Below are 19,110 nucleotides of genomic sequence, written 5' to 3' on the forward strand. Positions count from 1 at the left end.
CTACATTTCATGTTTAGGGATCAGATTAAAGTTTGGGTAGTGGTAATGGCACATCTAGGCTTTTCAGATTTCTCAAAGAAACCACAGAGCTAATATTAGGAGCCATGAACATGATTTGGCCTATAGGCCTATAGGCATAGCTTTATATTATAGGTTTATATATTTGAATATTCCCTGTTAGATAAAAGAACATTAATCAATAGAATATGTTAGGAATTGATCAAAACTCTTGACTAATCCTCCAGGGGCATCTCCCTCATACTGATCTTGTGGATTAAATGAAATATGTTTACCTCAAATTCTATTACCACAATGCCTTTTAAAGTCTTAATCTCAAAGATTCTCAACAGATTTTGGGAAACACCACCCCCCCCGCAAAAAACAAACAAACACAAAAAACCCCCAAACCACAAAACAAAACAAAACAAAACCCACAAAACAAAACCAAACCAAAAACAAAAACAAAAAACCCCCACGAAACAATAAAACCTGCAATATTCTTCTTTAAGTCATAGCACAAAAAAGATTTCAACATTTTTTCCTTTTAGAAAAAAGAGCAAAAGGATACCTCTGAATTTCTCGATTCTCTACATTGTTTTTATTTTATAGGAAAAAATTATTAATAGAAATTTAAGAATTATAACATTTTAGAAAAAGTATCATACCAGTGAGCAGACACTGGTATAGGATGTTAACCAACTGGAAAAATAAAGCTGCTTATCTGAAGTGATGGGAACTCTTTTCTGCCTACTTAAAACTCAGTTTCTAGTTTGCAAATTTCCAATTCCAACGCCCCATAAAGAATTAGGAGGCAAAAACTGTCTTTGCTAAAGAATTTATGTTTCTTTCTTTCCTATTCTGTCATATTATTTAATCAGAGACTGATGACATTAATCAAATAAAAATAAAAAGCTCACTATAAAACATTCAAATACCCAGAGAGTCCTGTCAGTAAACCAGTCTTAAAAAGTGATATGATGCTGAAGCAAATAGCATCATTAACATATATGAGATAATTTTATCTACTCAAACCTCAAAGGCAGAGAAAGATGAGATTCTTTGTGAAGGTTACTTTTAATATTTTGTTGTCATTTTTCCTTGCAAATGAATTTTTAGACAATCTCCAAACACTAGCAGGATCAAATGAATCAAATAAGTTGGGACAGACTGTGTTAAATATGACAAAAGGTGATTGTGAAAATTTAACTTTTGAGAGTAGTGAGAAATTTGCAAAGTAAAAAATATATTTTATTAGAAAATATATACTCATAAACCCCCCAAAATGTCACCAGAATATTTTCAGTGCACTTCTGATAAAATGCAGACTGGATCCACTGGTGATGTGCAGCTTACTCTGAGTCCAGCCATTAGGTCTTGAATGCAACCAGGAGCTTGAGCTTCCAGGCCCACAGCTCTATGTCAGAGCCACACTGCTGACTTGATGGTTCAGATTTATCAGTCCTGCTTTGCCATATGACTTGTTTCAAAACCGGTGGTCTAAATGTTTCCTTGATTCCTGTTTCTGAGCGCCTTGCTGGAGTGGGAGTCTGCATAAAATGAGGTCTCTCTCTGCTGGGGAGAACTTCAGGACACCCAGAAGAGTTGGGTGATCATATTATACCACATCAGAATTCTCATCTAAATGCATAAGACCCAATCATTATTTAATTTAGGGTGCAGTATGACATTAGAGCAATGACAAGGTAGAGGTTGATGTCACTGAAAGAAGTGTTCACGCTTCTCAGAGCAGCTCCTTGGGTGAAGTTATGCTCAACATAGCTATAAAGGTATTAGGCAAGTAAGTCTTATATTTATATTGGAACTGATGTTAACCTGATATAATCTGAGAGGACATAGCATTCTCTATGTTGATTTAGCTGTAGTTAATTGTCTACTGACTTAAGCTAAATCCTTAAACCTATTCATAACTTCCTATATATCAGGGTGCATTCTGTCTAATCGTTATGATTTTCTTTTCTGTAAAGCGATTTAGAAGTCCAAGACTCCTTTTAGAAATTACTTGCATGTCCAGGAGCCTCAGACTTTTTGCAAGACACTAAAGCTTATCTTGAAAATTGGATCAGTGGTCTTAAGATGGCAAGAGTCTGCACCTGTGTCGTGCGGCATAAAGCCCTAGATTAGAAAATAAGTCCAAAGTAAATATTTAATTGAGGATAAACAATTAACAGTTCAGAGAGTTCAAAGAGAGAGCTCATACTTCTGACCAGGACTGTTTAAACTTGCCCAGCTGCAGGTTAGGAGCAGTGATCACTTCGAGGTCACCTTCACACTCAGAAGCAACAGGAACTTTAAAATTTAAGCCATGTCAAATCTCCAGGTATAAGATCTGTGGAGAGCCCTGAACTCCAAGCTAGCTATACTTTTTCCATGCCTGAGGATTTCTCATGTCTCATTTAATAAGATATCCAATCATGAAAGCCAGTGGTGATCGTAAGCTCTTAAACTGTCAGTTATCTGGTATTTGAATCTTACTGAGAGGAAAGAGCAGGGCGTGGAAGAGGGAAAGATGGCATGCAAAGTGTAACTGAAGTCAAATAGTGAATTGAAAACATGCAGGCTGAAAAGCCAGCTGCTAAACTATCCTATAATATGGAGACTCATAAAAAGTTAGGAATGAGGATATATCTTCTGGCAGTGCCAATACGCTGGAGTAAGCAAAATGTTAGCATAGCTTAAGACATCTTCATGATCTTAATTTTCCTTCCCTGCCTCATACATCAATCTAATAATTTAATATAACCAAGGAGATTTAATACTTTAATGTACTTGAATCTCCCTTGGACATGGTGGCACCAGTTCCAAATCTGAGACACAAAGGTACATCATCATATATTGTTGGCTAAACTCGCCAACAAGACCTCGCCTTGTAATGTGAGTAACAAAAGTTTTAGCATTAATCCTATCTTTCAAGAGACAAGTATTTTCCATGAGGAGGGAAGATGATTTGAAGAGAAAAACATCTAAATATCTACATAAGAGACTCATAGAACAGCCTCTTTCTGTGTCTTGCTAGTGGAATAGAGCCAAATGTGTCAGGGCTTATTGATGGATCTCATGGCCTGACCACATCAGCCTTTTATATTTGCACCATGAAGTTTTGACATTCTGTTGGAGAATCTGGGACAGTTGGGCAATGCTGCTCCAGTCAGTGTTCCTCTCCAGCACACTGCCTTGAAAATATTAACAACAAGCCTCTTCCCTTTCAACAAAAAGGGCTATCATGCAATAAAATGATGAAGGTGAAGGTACAGAAGGGCCTTAATGTAGAGGAAAACAAAGACTAACCTGAGTGTAAAACAGTGTGAAAAGTAGAGGAGTGACTTTTTTTATAGATTAAAATGGAAGTTAGGCCTCCAAAACAGAGATTTTTGGTGTTTCTTGTGCATGTTGTAATCTCCAATCTCACTTGCCCAGCAAGTGTGCCCTCAGGAATGAGATGACAGGGTAGGCAGCTCCCCAGTGTCCCTAAGATTACAAAGTCTTGCTGTACTCAGGTTCTAACCCACAGTCAGCATCTCTCCCTTGTCCCACTGCAACTGTTCTTGTGGCTGCAGGTATTCTTTACCTTTCCTTTTATCTTCAGATTGTTGATGTACATCAGCTACCCCAAGGTTAAAAAAAAATAAAATAGAAAAAGCAGAGTTCAGCACTGAAGACAAGCCCTAAGGAGATACTGACAAGCAATCTGTCCAGGGGGGGTAATTTCCAGGTGGATCTACCGCAGAAACCACATTCCTGAAACTAGTAGATGAAAGCATGGCAGCTGATACAGCTTAAATTTGTGACTCAGGAAAATCTATGTTTACTGAGATAGGATTAATGCTGATACCAGCCAGAACTGCAGTCACTTAGTGCCAGCAGTAAGGGTTCTGGGATTGTCCATCTAAAATTACTACTTGCTCTACTGGCTGCCATGAATACACCCTTGATTTCTTCATTTATTTAAAAAGTGACAAAACAAACATTCCCAATACAATCTGGGCTTTCATTTGCAGGAGGGCTTCGCTGGTTCAGGCAGGTTATGGTAATTTGTCTGTTGACATTTTTGTGATAGACAAAATGCCTATTATAAATAGGTTTGTTGCTTCTCCTACTCTAGTGGCCTCTCACCAAAAGTATGGTCCGATTCTGGCTTTAACAGTTCTCTCTGCAGATACAGTGCTCCCATATGCAGTGCAGCTCCAAACACTTAGAGAAAATTAATTAGGCATACTACTAAGTAGAATAGGGAATTTTAGAAGGTTAAATCTTATCATAGCTCAGTGGAAGACATGGGAGACAAATGTCCTTCCATGGCTGGTGAATTCAAAGCCTACGATACTTTTACATCCCATTCACCAAGGAAAAAAGGATACAAATAATCCACAGCTCTTCAAGTGGCCTTGGCAATATCTTTTTAAAGTGATTTTCTTTAAACCAGGTCATCTTGAAGGGAACTTATAAAATGGATGGGGACAAACTTTTTAAGTAGGGCCTGTTGAAATTGGACAAGGGGTTCTGGTTTTAAACTGAAGGAGGGTCAATTTAGATTAGATATAAGGAAGAAGTTACTTACAATGATGGTGGTGAAACATTGGAACAGGTTACCTAGAGAGAGACAGTAGAGGCCCGGTCCCTGGAAACATTCAAGGTCAAGTTGGACAGGGATCTGAGCAACCTGATCTCATTGAAGATGTCCCCCTTATTGCAGGAGGGCTGGACTAGATGACCTTTAAAGATCCCTCCCAACTCAAACTATGATCTCACTAACCAGATCACATTGCAGACATACAAATATTAGATCTAGCACAAGGAAGAAGGAAGGAATATGAGGCTGGGAAGGAGAAAAAGGAGAAGTTAAGATTAAGGCTGCCCGAACTTAAATTAGCTCAAGGTGGTTGGAACCCTACCTAGAATTTCAGTATATGCCTTTGAAGACATGCATTTGCTTTGAGACCAATGCAAAATTACTGAAATCATACATGCTGTTCTATCTGCAATTTTAGAAACTGTATCAGAGAAGTCAAACCTCAATCATTTCCCAGGGTCCCAACATCCTTCAAGTTACATCCATCATGAATGCACACTTTACTCAAAAACCTTTTACATGTTTAGCTATAAACAGTTTCAGAATCAAAGCTTACAGCAACAAGATGACACATGGTGACAAAAAGGGGCTAAGAAATTCCATCCCTCTCCCTGACCCCTCAGTTTACCAGTGGGAATTAAAAATGGAGAGGCACCCTGCTGTGCCAGACACCAAACAAGATGCCCAGCGACTGCTGTAGGACCATGGTGAGAAACTTTGCAAAGGCTGCTGCAAATCAAGGATTGAGAACAGAAAAGCATGATAAATGATCAAAATCTTTCACGGAAAGAGAGAGTGATATTTTCATAGATCAGAGGCAAGTAAGAGCTACATTAGAAAAGTATGTAGTACGGCAAGTGGTTTGGAAAAGGGAGACTAGGAACTAACCTAAAAGAACAGGAGAGCATCTTTGATTTTACAGCTCAGTACTTAAACTAGCCTGGAGCAGATGGATTTCCATCTCTCTGACCACAGTCTCAGGTGGGCTTGAACCAACTGGACATTCAATCTGATTTCTCAAGGAAATTCCTGTATCCTTCTAATGGAACAAGGCTCTTCATTCAGGGTTCAAGTCTGATTGCTGTGGTGATATTTAAAGACATGTTTAAACACTTTGTTAATTCAGAGTTTATGTCGGTACCTGTTTTGGGCACTGCAGAAGTTGCACCACTCAGAGAAACCGACCTCTGGTCCCTCTGAAAGGGTAAAGATACAGGCATATGACTGTTAGCTCTTCTGGGTTGATTAGCACATGTTAACCACTTGGGCTGATGTTTATTTAAAACCATCTGCTCAGGTAATCTGTATAACTATCTGAAACAATTCTTGAGGTCAGTCTTTTAAACAAGGAGATTGGACAGATGGTGAGCTTTACAATGAAGGTGGGGCACTACAGGTTTGAGGAAGCAGATATAATTCCAACAGAAGCCTGAATTACCCACTTTTCTTGCAATTGTTGGATTGATAAAGGTGTTGCATCAGTTCGCAGCCAGTGCTCCTGGTAACGTAACCATATTAATTCATGCTGCTACCGCAGCATAGTATCTGAGACCAAACATAAGGGCATATGCATTTGTACAATAAGTTCACTGCTCAGCTTCAAATTAGCACCCCATAACAAGCAGCTGCTGCCCATTTAGCTGAAAAAGCACAACTATTTGACTGTTGGTAGCTTTAGGTGCCTTCTAGAGAACATCTAGACTTGTCTCCTTAGTTTGCACTGCTATAACTATTACCATGACTGTGGTCAGTTACTGTATCTTAGCTCCTAACTCCTTAAATTCACTAAAGATAAGAGAACCTCTAATTTTAGACACTTATTACTTCTGCAGGCTTTGCGTGGGTAGAGTCAAGCCAAGAATCTACCTACCTATGTGTCATCTTCTGTATTTCCAAAAGAAAGTTAGGGCACATATCTAGCTCCTCAGTGGTATGTGCAAGAATGAGAAAATACACACATTTTTAGAAAACATCCATAAAAACAGAGATTGTTCTCCTCACAGATCTTGCGAGGGTACCACATATTAAGCATGGAAATCCTCACAGAAAAGTACAAGGTGTGTTTGGATATTTTGATTGTCCTTGAAAACTTTACAGAAATGAGGAGCCAAAGGGAAGGTAAATGGGTAAAAATATTTGCTTGGCAATGAGGTTATTTGTTTACATAAACACAGAAATTTTCTGTAAAATTGGTTCTGAGCAATTTCATCAGACACATCTACCAGATGGCTGTCAAATAATTGATTTTTTGAGTTGGAAGCCAAATAAAAACTGTGGGGAAAATTCAGAATTTGAATCTTCTTGCCAAAAAAAATTATAAGTTGATTTAATTTGACATGTCATGTTCTGGCTAATACAAAATATTAACTTTACTAACTTTCACAGAAGCAGAAATATAAACATGTAGAGTGGCAGTAGTTCTCAGGATTGCTCCCTGGGAGACAGTTGCCTCTTTATTCAGTATCTCAAGAGCTGTAGCGCTTACACAGGACATAAACTATCCAGATTCAACTCTGTCATCTGCCTCCATTACTCAACTCCCAGAAAATTGGTATAATCATCACGTGTGGTCAAAGAGCCCCTCTCTAGTGATCTGCTGATGCACTCTCACTTTGGATAAACATTTGCAGCTCCAGCCTTCCACGCAACAGGTGGAGGCACATTCCTGGATGCTTTTCTGTGGTCTTTCTTTTGTAATATTATAATGTTTTACCCTAAGTGGAGTTGTGGTGCTAACCCAGGGTTTCTCACAGCTCAGATAAGTGCCTGGCTCCCAGGCTGTCAGATAAATCCAGTATCTATCACATCCTCCTTTTTCTTTGTGGTAAAAAAGAAGGAAGACCAGGATCTAGACAAAGGTATCTAATGAATTCATTCTGAATTTGTAAATAACATCGGGATAAAAAATCTGAACACACTTGGCTCAAAGTTTGTCTAGCTCCAGTAATTTCTTTGCAAACTCTCAAGGAAGGAGTGTGTGTTTCATAAACATTGTCTGACACGGGAAAACTCAGAGGATCCAAGGAGATGGATTTTGGTCAAAAGGTTTGAGTTGTAACTGCACTGTATTTGTGCAGTATGTAATAGTCTGTATGAATATATGAGAATTATGTTAATGAGATATAAAAGCCATTCCTGGGATGGGCTGGACAAGACAAATAAATTTGTAAAATTTGTATTAAACTGACTGTCATTAAATGTTTTTACACTTCAGATATACAAAATTATACCTCTTGAAAAAAAAATTCATACTAATTCATTTGGAATATAGTGAACCTAGCTCCTAAAAATATGACAGTTGTACTCTTTTTCAAATCAGTTGTCTGCTAGCTACATTCGAATTCAAGAAACTGTGTAGAAAGACAAAGAAAACTTTTAAGGGGTCACTTGAAAAAGATATAAGCATGCTGTCTCGTGTTGCTGTTGATGCACAAAAATTCTGCCTGTAAAAAGCCAAGACAGTGTCAAGAATGCTGGCATAAGTAAATGAATGACCAGTGCCTTTGGGGCACTGGTGTTTCATTACACAAACAAAAATAGACAAGACCATCACATGCACTCACATATACCAGGAATGAGAAAAAATTCTAATACTTTCTTAATGTCAAGGATGTCAACCAGGAGACTTTTTGAAATGTATTGAGAAATCACAAGATGAGTATGAAAAGGGAAGACACACAATGGCTTTCATCTTCTTTTTTACTTTTGCAAAAATCAATCAATTAATGAAAATAAGTCATATTTTAGACCATGCCAGAAATCCCTGCTGTCTACTGCCACCAACCTTAGCCACAGGTTGAAACACAAATTTTGGTCAAAAATGATATCAAGACCTTTCCTCTTGGAAGAAAGCTTATAACTTTGTGCTGTATATTCCTGGTGACTAGTGATGGCAGGAAGAAAAACCCAACCAAACCAGCTTCTGCTTTGTGTAAAACTCCAGGCTGTTAACATTCTAGTTAGGACAAAACACTAGCAGCCAAGTTTCCAGCAAATGGGAACAACCCAGTCCACTGGCCAGCCAAAATACCTGCTCAGCTGTAAGCAGGGAAGCCAAGGAAGTTGGCTCATTCCCCAAGAAGCTTAGCCAGATTGTGAGTCCATCAGGCAGTCACACCTTTAGCCAGGCAGCCAACCCGCCAGACTTCTGCCAAAAGCTTTCAAAGTACCAGTGTGTCTCCAAAAGGAAAAAAAATAAAGTTGCCAGTGAAAAAGTGTTATTTTCTGGAAAATGTGTTTTGGGTGAAAAAATTGTAACCAAGTCAAGAGGCAATTCTGTTTGCGGTGCTTAAACAGTCTTCATCGCCTGAGGTCTGGAATCCTTGCAAAACATTGCTAATGCCAAAAGGGAGGTACACACTGGAAATATGGTATGTGATGTTGAAGGACTAAGAGGTGAGGTAGACGGTAGACGGATTCAGAAGTTTGGTCACAGACCATGTGCAGAATCCTTACCCTGCCCCTGCTAACAGCACTCCACTGAATAAGGAACCACTGTTCTTCATATTCTTATTACTAGCTCTTTTACCCATGGGACTAGACCATTTTAGAAATTTTGCTGCTAAATTTGCATTCCTGCAAGTAAGAACAGCATTTGCTAATATTTACAAATTCATCCAGGGTATGTTTAATAGGTAACAGGAGTACACCAAGAATCATGTGTGTCTGAGGTATAGCTGACTCCAGCCACAGTCCAAAAGTTGGAGGTTTTATTTTTGTAAAACAGTCCCTTTATTATTACTTGCATTTGGCTTGGCACTTTGTGTCATAGACTGATCCTAGTATTGAATACAAGTCCTCTTTTCTCATTTGCTTCACTCGGTCTCTTCCTAAATGTTCCTTTTATGTTGCTTCAATAACGTGTCATAAAGACTTAATGGCTGCCACCAGAACCTTATGGGACTCCTTAGTAAGAAATAAAATGGGCCATTGAACTGTCATGGGCCACTTACAAGTCCTTGAGTACCTTGACAGAAGCCAGCAGGAATATATAGCAGAGATGAGGCGCATTCTTTGCAACACAAATCACACAACCATGACAAGCTGGAGAGTAAAGTGTTCTGTGCCACCAAGAAATAGCAACTCTACCTTTAAAGAAAATCTTCTCTAGTTCTAAATATTATTCCTGTCCTCATCAGAATTCACATATCCTGCCACATATCCAAAGACCAGACAATTTCAGCTCTCAGAGGGACTTCAGTTGGTATTGGAACCTTTGATTTAGCCAAGGCAGTCCTTGACAGTATCCCCACTTTCATATTTATATTACAGACATACTTTGCATTCCTCTAGCACCTTTTATCAAAGGATTGATCTCCTTTACAGACAGCAATGAATTAATGCTTGCAACGCCAATGTAAATTGGGATTTGTTTTCCTTGTTCTGTAGGTGGGAAAGAATCAAGCTCAAAGATAATGCAACATATTTAAAGAAGGGTTGGCAGAGCCAGGCACAGACTCCAGATGTCCTGATACCTGGGACAGTGCCTTCAACTCGCTATCATTGCCCTTTTACCTGCTAGCTGTGCAACAGACATTCAAGCTGGACACAAACACAACAAAAATTTTCACCTGCTTTTTAAAATGGATGCCTAAACTCATGGGTTCACAGCTAGACATCAGGTGTGATAAATGTCCAGGACATCTTCAGGCATTAGATTTCACTAGTTCAGAAAAATAGAACTTAGTGACTACATAAGGATTAAGAACCCCGAGTTCTATCCATGCTTTTTTTTTCTTAAATTTGTCTTTTTCTAATGAGTACTTCTAAGTGGCTATGTTGAGTGTGAAAGTATCACAGGAGAGAAAAAGATATTGTGAAAAGAAAAAGAAACTGCTTTTGCTTCACTGGTATCTCTGTGTCTCTCAGATGTCATTATAAGCAAGGCTGGTTTTATTTCTAAACATTTGTCAAAGGTTCCAGGAAATATGTGCATGGGTTAGACCTGATAATATGTGGTTTTGAACATAGGAGCCCAAGTTTTTCATCATCATAGGCTGACTCTCAACAGAGCATCCTGTACCATTTGCTTTTTTTACCCTGCCCAGTGACACTATCTCATTTCCGACTTACACCATCTCACATTCACATGTCATGTTTATGCCAGCCAGACAAATTACTTATTTGTAAGTAATAATGAAAAGAGGTAGGAAACCATAACTGACCTTATGTGATACTCAAATTCTACATGCACCAAAGACTTAGTTGGTTACCGTGATTTCCATATATTCCTTGATGCAAGGAACATGTGCAAACCAATATTCCAGTGGAAATAAGCAAAAGCAGTTATAACCTCAAACGCATCCCCATGCCTGCCTCTTCAGTAATTCTGTGGTCCTGAGCACTCTCCTTTCTTTCATAAAATGTTTGAGAGTGTTTCTGTTGGGGTCTGCCTGGTCTTGTTCTTTCTCACACAAAGGGACACATTTACCTACTTGAATCAACTGATTTGAGGAATACAGCTCCAGATCCACCCTACAATGGGAAGCTCCTCTGGGAGGAAAGCTTTTCTGCTTCTTTGCTTTTCAGCTCCTGTTGTTTCCTAAAATCACACTGAGTTCTCAAAGCTCCTACTGGTTTTGTCCAGAGCCACAACTGTCTACAGTTAAAAAACCCCAACCAACCAACCAAAAAAAACAAAACTCCAAACCCAAAAAGGCAAGGATTTAAAACTTTCTAGTTTAAAAACAATACACTGTGAATAATAGACCATCTTACAACACAGGGAGCTTTCTCTTGCTCTTGTAGACATCATTTTAGAGGATGTCATGGGGAAACCCATGACAACACTAGCAAAAAAAGTCTAAATGTCACTATTTAGCTTTTTTTTTTAAACTGTGTTTCCTTCATCTTTGCCATAGCTACTGATCCATTCTGCAATAACTTCAAACCATGTGGAATCTACCTACAGAATGAATCCACTTTTGTCAGTTATAGCTCTTTACTGAGATCTGAGGGAGCAAAAAATCCTACCAGTATTAAAATACACTATTAAGGCAGTTTGATCCAGCTTGAAGGTCTTATGCTTATTCTATAGAATCTCCATTTTTTATGTTAACAATTCCTTTACTTTTCTGTTTGAATGGGCTTTTCGACATTAATATTACACTATATTTATTGTAAAAATCCATCAGTTTTTCCGATGTTGTCAGTAAATCCATCAATTGATTACCATCCCTAATGTAAGTCTATTGTGAGATTCAGGTGTTGTGGTTGGTTGGTGCACCACCGTGCCATGCATGTGTACATGCACACAGTCCAGCCTGAGAGCTGTTCGGGCAGCCAGGCCAAATTCACAAATTAGCACATATTTTTTTTTCTGATGCTTGACTTTATGGAGTAATTTATGGTTTTCCATCTCTCCTTATCTCTGTTCTTTCAATCAGGTATTACTATTTATCTTTGAGGAAAATGTTTCCTATATAGTTACTATTTGGCTCATTCTTATTAATGAGTACTATCAGGTGCTTTTGATTTTAAATTGTGACATATCTCCCTAATAATATGTTTGAATTCATGGTCATAACATGGAAATATTTCCATACACTGACAAAGACAACATATGTCTGATTTTAACCCTCTTACAAGTGCAGCTGTATGCGACTTGTATGCAAACTGTCTGAAATGGGCTTAAAAGCCTAGAAAAGTATAAGTGCATTTTGGAAGATGAACTCCAGGACAGGATATTCTGTGCAGCTGGGCAATGAGGGTGCACAATTAGTTAATGCTACTTCAGCCTCTCTATCCTTAATGTCCAAAGGGGCAAGTAGAAATTTATCTTGTTAGTTAACTGTGCTAGTTAATCATAATCTCGAGTTGTGTATATGGCAAAGGTATTTTCTTACCTCATACAGAGGGCTTGAGGCTTGATGTTTGAGTTCTTTGTGCAGAAGGTCATTGATGTATTAATTCAATGTGCTGGCTAAAGGCCCCTAGATGTTGAATGGGTGGTGGGAACAAAACACATTGTTTCTATATTGCAAGGCAAGGTTGAGGGGCTTCTCAGGGACTTTAGCAATATAGACACTACTGGTCAGGAATATGCCATTTCTAACATGCAATTAGAAGCTACAACTGTAAAAAATCTTTATATAAATCTGGAACTGTGCAAAATACCTTCAGATTTTCCACTCTCCATTTTTGTGTTTCTTGATGCTTTGTACTTCATAAAGAGTGGATTTCTTCTAGCCAAAGTATATGGTAATACTGAACAAAGACATTCTTAGATACATACCTATAACTATGCTTGTGTCCTCAGAATGATTGTGTTTGGGCTTTTGGTTCTGCAATATGTATTTTAATTTCACTTATCCTAGGTCACGTGTACAGTAAATAATGGAAAGCAGTGCAGACATTCCTCATTTAGCATCACCAGATGGCTCTGTGTGGAGAATAAATGTTCAAGACACTTGCTGAGGTCCAGAAGCAATGTAGGTTAATGACATGTAGACTGGTAAGCCCTGTCACTCCACAAGATAATTGCAACATTTTGGAATTTTAATCTTCCAGTCTAGAATTCATCAGAGATTTCTTGTTGAACAATGTTTATAAATACCATTTCTGGGACCTGGGCCCCAATCTGGGACAAAGCAAAATTCCACAAATCAGTTGCCCTACACCACTGAGTGCTATGCAGTGAGTCAGCTGCTCCCAGCATCCCTCCATTGCCTCCCATCCAGCGCAGATGCAGGAGCAAGGCATGGCAGAGCTGGGCTGGAAGGACATGGGCCTAGGCTGAGGGGCTGAAGGTGGGAATGTGGAGAATCTGGAGCCTGACTGTGGAAGTGGAGGACCCATGGGCATATCAGAGACTTGTGGTGATGTGTTGGAAGAGGTTGCTGAGGACTCAGACTGAGTTCTGAGGAAAACACAGCTTAAGGAGGGATAATTCCCTGTATGTCTCTATGAGTCCATACCTTCAGCAGCAGCAAGTGACTGTTTTGGCTTAATGCCCTCCAGCAACAGCCCCAAGCAACAACAGCTCTGGTTCCAGACACAGACACCAAACCAGGGCAATGGCACTAAAAACAGTGGACTGAAATGCAGATACCTGAGGCAAAATTTAATCCCTTGTGTTTGGTTCCCAGCATATGTTTTTTATTTGTCTGTAGCCCTTCTGCACTCAGATGGGTATGTCCTGGGTACATGCTGTTTACCTACAAGGAATCCAAAGCATTTAGAGGCATGCCAGCATCAGGGCAGGTTCTGCCGTGCTGGAGCTGTCCCCAGCAGCTCTGGGCTGTGATATCCTGTCTAAACAGTTTCCAGTGCTCTGGTATTCCCATCCTCTTGATCCATGTGGATTTGTAATATTCATCTGAGGGTGAGCTGAGGCCACATTATTTTGTCTCAGTTTGAAAAGATCTGGATGCACTATAAGATTCCCCAAGTTTCATCCACCAAATATTATTTGGGTTTTATGTGAAAACATGAGTATGGCCTGAAAAAACTCATTTTAATTTGGGGAATGAATTTATGTCAGTATGATGAAACTGATGTGGACACTGCCATCAGAGCTTTGACAGATGAGCACCAGCAAAAACTCACTTCTGTAGTTCAAGACTAGTACTCCAGTTTTTACCTTTACTCTTGGTTACCTTGTTCAGTAAGAAGAAAGCCATGATGGGGGTTTACTTTATTCCCCTCCTCCCCCATGAAGAGGAATGCAATCCCCATTCAGACACTTTCTTTGTGTATAATTTTTTCTCTTCATGTTAGCTTTGTGTGCCTTCAATAATTCAACAGTGTAAACTGAAGAAACACTTTTATTCTATTAAATAAGTTGCATGGGCAGTATATTTTCTAGTTTTCTAGTTTAGGGAGGGCTCCCTTTCTTCTTTAAGTTCTCTAACAGAAATATATTTGTGTCATGAATATCCAATACAGAGAGGCTTGCAGGACAAACTGCACAAACTCTGTAGCTTTGATCTGTACAAAATTGCTAGAAATTTCTTTGGGTTTTTTTGTCAGACAAGAAAGCTATAGAGCTGTACTACCATAGTAATTGGGCTACTGGGCACCCTGACACAATCTCTGGGCAGAAAGAGAAGACACACCTGGAAAGATATGGAAGTATGGAACTCCTAAATTGTAGATATCTGAGTTAGGTGCATACACTGTGTTGTTAGAAAGCCTGAAGAGCATAACTGAGTGTGCCGATATTAATTCCCTGCACCGGCTATGTAATTGCCTAGCTCTGTGTTCCATCTGGACACCTACATGAGGAAAGGGTACTAAGTTTTTCATTAGTTAATTATATTATGATAATAAGATATGTACTGTCTAGATAAGCACTTAGGCAAGTCAATATCTACATTCAAATTAGTCACTAATATTCTGAAATAGGCATATCTACACAACCTTTTACATTGTTTAAAATCTCTTCAAGTTACATGAGAATAGCTTTCCCTTGAAGAGAAACCAAGAGTTCCCTGTTGCACTGTAGATGAGTTGCTTTGCACAATCTTTTATTGTCACTGGTTTGACATTTTTTTCTCTTTCAGACTCTGAAAATGGGCTTCTGTTTCATGATTTAGATTTTAAGTTCTTTGGGGCAGAAATCATGTTTGCATGTGTTTGTATAGCAGGTATATGACTGTGGTTTGTAAACATTACCACAATATAAATAGTATGTTATTGTTGATACATTACTATGTCTTAAGTGGTGGCACTGTCTATGACTCTTTGTCTCCTCACAGAGATGAGGTCAATACATTTCCATAATCAAAACATTAGTCTGAAGTCATGGCTGACCCAGATCTTCCTGAAACAGATTCAGAAACAGAGATTGACATTGTATTGTGAATTTCTTGCCTTAGGTAGCATCCATATGGCAGATTGACATATCAACTAATCAACTAAGGCATGTGCATTAAGTCATATGCATCTATACAAAATTTAATGCCTGCAAGAGTCTCAGACTGCTCTGCAAACATTATTTCACTATCTATAATGTACAAGAATGTTACAAACTCAGTTTAACTCCAGGATGAACTAGTGTGTTTGGTCAGCATATTCACAAAATGTAAGAAAGTAAGTAAATTTGTGTGATTGATATGTATAAGAAATGAGTAAATGCTGGACTCCACAAATCAGGTGCAGATACATTCCAATTTCTTGTAATAACCAACGCCTAAAACATTGAGTTCCCTGTAACTTGACCTGAATTGATCTGATTGTCAAGGTCATGCTGGAAATCTGTGACAAAGCAAAAAATAGAAACCAGATCTCCTAACTCTCACTAAATTACAGTTTCTTAATTACAGCAACTGACTGTGTGATCCATAACAGCATTTAACCACATAAAGAGCAATTTAAGACAATTTCCCAACCACTTGAGGCAAATAACTCAAATATCATCTAAACTGCCTAGGGACACATAGCTTGGACTGAGAAGTTGAGTTTCATTCTTGTATCCACAGAATAGATCAGCAACACAAGGTATCTAACCAACCATGGCATAGGAGACACAGGTCCTCCCCTCCTTCCTGAGTCCCCAGACAATGTGGTGACATACTGTCTCTCTTGTCCTGTCGATCCTTGTCATGTGGCTTTTGTAATCCTGACCCCTTATCCTCAAAAGAAGAGGAGGTGTCCACCAGGAATGGCCAGTGTCTGACAACTGGCTGTCCTGCAGAGAGGGAGCCCTGGGTTCAATGCCCCTGAGGCTGAGGAGGGACACTGGAATGGGCAGTTCTTCCACCTCATTTGCCTGACTGAGATGCCGACGACGCTCCTGTGCTGGTTTCAGTTTCAGCCTTGCAAAAGCAACTAAGTCTTTAACTGAGTTAAACTACTAAATGGAGGCAAGAGGGAGAACTTCGCACACATTCCTTTCTTCAGCATGTCCTGCTGCCTGGCTCAGTGCTCTTAGTACTGAGATGCCTGTTATCAACTTCAAATTTAAACATCTGCCCCTTCCTGCTTGTTGTGGGACACCTCACTCAGCACCAAGGGTTCCCTCTCTGGAGGTGGGCACACACAATTTAGGCACTGAATATCACAGTTCTCTGAACCTTTGTAGAGAGGTTCTTCTGAGATACCTCAGAAACTAAGCACCATATTTCAGATGCCCACAATTCTGCCTTGATATAGGCCATCTAGGAAGGACTTTAATACACAGGGAAGATTCAGTACTTAAACAACAGGGCAAGCAGAAGTCACTGTGGAAGAAACAGTTGGACTAAAAATTATGGATTTAGAAAACCCTAATTCAAGTTTTTACTACTTGCACACTAAAGCTATGTGCAAATGATGTCTCAATGCCTTATTTCCTCTTCTGCAAAAGACAGAAAAATATTGGTGTGTCCTACACAAGTACTGTGAGGATAAACAGAAATGTGGAGATAGGATGTGAACAAATGTCAAATACAGAAGTGATAGTCAAGTTACAAGTTGTTAAGTCAATTTACAAGAACTACTCATGTGCATAGGGAGAAATTACTGTGAACAACCTCCACCTTGGATGAGGCTTTTTCATTTGTACAGGCAACATCATGTTGCAGCAGTTTACATGCTTCTGGGGACACACTAAACAAATCACAAGTAAACTCTGTGAGATTTACAGGGAATAAGAATCCCCACTCTTAAGTTGTGCCTGCCTAAGCCTTTCCTTTCTGACCGCCATGATTATCTGCTAGTATTTGAGTCCCAGTAATCCTAAATGTTTTCATATGTAAGTGCAGTTCTGACCCACAATACCCTCAGTTTGCCTCCATGTCGGGTGTCTCTAGAGCAGAGAGGTCCGGGCTTTGCCAGGAATAGCCATTTCACAGGCAATGTCAAAAGGCTGATCAGCAGAACATTAGATCTGTATGAGTGCTTGTTTTCTTTCCCACCCTTATCAGGCACACACTTTCAAGTCTCTTGAAGCAACAGTTTCACTGATCATTTTTAGAAATAATACCCATCATTCAGTAGATGTGTTGATGTTTCTCAGAAAAGATCAGGTGTGGCCATGTGTATGGAAGGGATATGTGTAGAAGGTAAGATGTCAAACAACCAGTGAAAGCAACAACAAAGAAAACGGAGGGAAGGAAAGGGTAGGACAATGGTGACATTTTTCTGCTGGACAGCTAGAGAAAGTGAATATCCAGGTACTTCTCTACCACTTTAAAAGCTTGTATTTGGTAGGTAATGCTACAAAAACGGGGTTCTGGGAGAGATCTGGTAGGAGAGATAACAGAGATAAGCAGAAAGAAGAGGAAGTGTTTCATGGTGGAAAAGAAAACAGAAAGGTAAGATAGAGAGGAACTTCAGTTGTGGCAGAGAGGCTATTGGCTTGCCCTTGCTGTTTATTTAGAGGAAGCCACTGAACTCTTCTTTAGTAGCAGTGTCTGTCTTAAATTCACGTGCTTATCATATTCTACAAATGTACTAGAAGATAATTAACCAACTGTAATAAACCTCAGCACAGCCAAGTATTCTCTTTCACGATTCAGCTGGATAAAGGTCACCATTTCTAAAAAATTAACAGCTTGATCTAATAAGGCCCTGCATCACCCCTCATTTTGAAGTTGAACTCAAGTGACCCAGAGATATTATTTATCATTTATATAATATCAATTCTATCCTGTTGTTTCTAGTGCCCTACTTCAGTTAAGCTCTTTTGCACCATCATTTTCTTGTATTCACCTTATTCCTCCAGATAAGTCTTAAAAATATTCTCTCTTTCTGACATCATAAAATTGGAATATTTAGCATTGAATTCCTGGAAGAATAAGGTGATCATTCTTGTTAATGTTGGAAATCACAGTGACATTACAGTAGTAGTAGAGCAGCAGCAGTGTGCCGGGTGTCCAAGAGAAAATTCCTACTGCTGTGGAGGCTGGAATACACTAAAAAGCAGGGTGCTACACTGTGCAATCTGATTTCACAAAGTGAAACTCTCCAGCCACTACAGAGAGATAGGATCAAATGGGAAAAGTCTATGATTTTAGGGTGCTTGAAATAAAGAGAGGATTTAAGCATAGCTGGAATGAAGGAGATGAAGCATGTGATTAGTACATCAATGGGAAGAAATTGGAAGATCAGAATAGCACAGGCACAAAAAAAAGCGCGTGGAGAGAGAGAAGACTAGGATTAGGTGTGTGGGAATAACATTTTAAAGAAGTTCACACTTGAATTTTTCATCTGAGCTACTGGTGGACAGTACAGAGGTGAAACCCCTAATTAGTTCTGCCTGTCCCTGACAGGAGCCCTGAAACCCAGACACACACAGCAGATCTAGGGGGCCCATAATCACTGGTGTAATCCTATTTGAACTAGGGATGCACTTGCATGGGCTGTTGTTGCCGGGTGCAGCTTCAAGTTTTTGAGTCACAGAATAGTTATCCCATAGTTATCCTAGAATGTCACTGTTTCTTTAAGAGAATCCATATCAGCAACCCCAAATATTTCAGCTCCCATTTCCATAAATAACAGAAGAATCACTTGGATATCGCATAGCTTCCTTTATATTTAACTAGTTGCCATAGTGTCTCTGCTGAAAAACTGTGATAGCTATGGCTGCTTCAAGGATGTCT

Source organism: Manacus candei, unplaced genomic scaffold, assembly GCF_025592945.1.
Source record: "Manacus candei isolate 608988 ecotype Guabito, Panama unplaced genomic scaffold, ASM2559294v1 h1tg000017l, whole genome shotgun sequence".
Taxonomy (NCBI): Eukaryota; Metazoa; Chordata; class Aves; order Passeriformes; family Pipridae; genus Manacus; species Manacus candei.